General features: G+C 38.5%; 1 non-coding gene across 1 annotated transcript; it reads right to left on the bottom strand.

Annotated features, from left to right (window-relative positions):
- Positions 1-1419: 1419 nt before the first annotated feature.
- Positions 1420-1527, bottom strand: LOC127744466 (small nucleolar RNA R71). The gene has a single exon (XR_008005453.1). It is a non-coding gene; the product is annotated as a small nucleolar RNA R71 (small nucleolar RNA).
- Positions 1528-2905: the final 1378 nt, after the last annotated feature.

The following is a 2905-nucleotide window of genomic DNA, read 5'->3' as shown; positions in this document are numbered from 1 at the left end:
TAAAAATCCAAAAAAATTTTTAATTTGTGTCTTTTCAAGTCAATAATGCAGAGAATTGAAGATTCAGAACATACAGCAGAGAAATTACACAGAAATAGCTGGGCGTTCAAAATGCCCAGTGAAGAAGGAAAACTGGCGTTTAAACGCCAGCCAGAGCACCTGGCTGGGCGTTTAACGCCCAAAAGGGTAGCATTTTTGGCGTTAAACGCCAGAATATATACCATTCTGGGCGTTTGACGCCAGGATGGCACAAGAGGAAAGATTTTGTTTTCAATTCAAATTTTTTTCAAGTTTTCATAATTTTTCAAAATCAAATCTTTTTCAAATCATTTATTTTCAATCATATATTTTCAAAATCAATTTCTTTCCAATTTCAAAAATACTTGCTAACAATTAATGATTTGATTCAACATTTCAAGTATGTTACCTTTTCTGTTGAGAAAGGTTTAATGTTTGAATCATATCTTTTCTTGTTAGCCAAGTCATTGATTTTAAAAATCAAATCTTCTTAAATTGTTTTTCAATCATATCTTCTCAATCATATCTTTTTAAAACTATATATTTTCAATCATATCTTTTGAATCACATCTTTCTCAAAATAAGTTTTCAATCATATCTTTTTGATTTCTAATTTCAAAATCTTTTTCAAAAAACACTTTATCTCTTTCCCAATCTCTTTTTAAATTTATTTTCAAAAATTTCTTCCCCTCTTCTCACATCCTTCTATTTATGGACTAACATGTACAATTTGAACTCTATCTTTCTAAGTTCGAATTCTTCTACCTCTTCCTTCTATTTTTCTTTTTCCTCTGACACCTCAAGGAATCTCTATACTGTGACATAGAGGATTCCATATTTTCTTGTTCTCTTCTCTTTCATATGAGCAGGAGCAAAGACAAAAGCATTCTTGTTGAGGCTAAACCTGAACCTGAAAGGACCTTGAAGCGAAAGCTAAGAGAAGCTAAAGCACAACTCTCTGTAGAGGACCTAGCAGAATTCTTCAAAGAAGAAGACATGGCAGCCGAAAACAACATCAATGCCAACAATGCAAGGAAGGTGCTGGGTGACTTTACTGCACCTACTCCCGACTTTTATGGGAGAAGCATCTCTATCCCTGCCATTGGAGCAAATAACTTTGAGCTTAAGCCTCAATTAGTTTCTCTAATGCAACAGAATTGCAAGTTCCATAGACTTCCATTGGAAGATCCTCATTAGTTTTTAGCTGAATTCTTGCAAATCTGTGACACTGTTAAGACTAATGGGGTTGACCCTGAGGTCTACAGACTTATGCTATTCCCTTTTGCTGTAAGAGACAGAGCTAGAATATGGTTGGACTCACATCCTAAGGAAAGCCTGAACTCTTGGGAAAAGCTAGTCAATGCCTTCTTGGCAAAGTTCTTTCCACCTCAAAAATTGAGTAAGCTTAGAGTGGAAGTCCAAACCTTCAGACAGAAGGAAGGTGAATCCCTCTATGAAGCTTGGGAAAGATACAAACAATTGATCAGAAAGTGTCCTTCTGTCATGCTTTCTGAGTGTAGCATCATAGGTATCTTCTATGATGGTTTGTCTGAACTGTCCAAGATGTCATTGGATAACTCTATTGGAGGATCTCTTCATCTGAAGACGACGCCTGTAGAAGCTCAAGAACTCATTGAAATGGTTGCAAATAACCAATTCATGTACACTTCTAAAAGGAATCCTGTGAACAATGGGACGAATCAGAAGAAAGGAGTTCTTGAGTTTGATACGCTGAATGCCATATTGACTCAGAACAAAACATTGACTCAGCAAGTCAATATGATTTCTCAAAGTCTGTCTGGAATGCAAGCTACATCAGGCAGTACTAAGGATGCTTCATCTGAAGAAGAAGCTTATGATCCTGAGAACCCTTCAATGGAAGAGGTGAATTACATGGGAGAACCCTATGGGAACACCTATAATCGTTCATGGAGAAATCATCCAAATCTCTCATGGAAGGACCAACAGAGACCTCAACAAGGTTTCAACAACAATAATGGTGGAAGAAACAGGTTTAGCAATGGCAAGCCTTTTCCATCATCTTCTCAGCAACAGATAGAGGATTCTAAGCAGAGCCAATCTGACTTAGAAACCATGGTCTCTGATCTAATCAAAACCACTCAAAGTTTCATGACTGAAACAAGGTCCTCCATTAGAAATTTGGAGGCACAAGTGGGTCAGCTGAGTAAGAAAGTTACTAAACTCCCTCCTAACACTCTTCCAAGCAATACAGAAGAGAATCCAAAAGGAGAGTGTAAGGCCATCAACATGGCCGAACTTGGAGAGGAGAAAGAGGCAGTGAGCACCACTGAGGAAGACCTCAATGGACGTCCACTGGCCTCCAATGAGTTCCCTAATGAGGAACCATGGGAATCTGAGGCCCACACTGAGACCATAGAGATTCCATTGGATTTACTTCTGCCATTCATGAACTCTGATGAGTATTCTTCCTCTGAAGAGGATGAAGATGTCACTGAAGAGCAAGTTGCTAAGTACCTTGGAGCAATTATGAAGCTAAATGACAAGTTATTTGGTAATGAGACTTGGGAGGATGAACCCCCTTTGCTCACCAAAGAACTGGATAACTTGACTAAGCATAAATTACCTCAAAAGAGACAGGACCCTGGGAAGTTCTCAATACCTTGTATTATAGGCACCATGACCTTCGAAAAGGCTCTGTGTGACCTAGGATCAAGTATAAACGTCATGCCTCTCTCTGTAATGGAGAAGGTAGGGATCTTTGAGGTACAAGCTGCAAGAATCTCACTAGAGATGGCAGACAATTCAAGAAAACAAGCTTATGGACTTGTAGAGGATGTTCTGGTAAAAGTTGAAGACCATTACATCCCTGCTGATTTCATAGTCCTAGAGACTGGGAAGTACATGG

The sequence above is a fragment of the Arachis duranensis genome, unplaced genomic scaffold (assembly GCF_000817695.3).
Source record: "Arachis duranensis cultivar V14167 unplaced genomic scaffold, aradu.V14167.gnm2.J7QH unplaced_Scaffold_354585, whole genome shotgun sequence".
Taxonomy (NCBI): Eukaryota; Viridiplantae; Streptophyta; class Magnoliopsida; order Fabales; family Fabaceae; genus Arachis; species Arachis duranensis.
The sequence above is the reverse complement of the archived record's forward strand: the minus strand, read 5'-3'. Positions and strand labels throughout refer to the sequence as shown.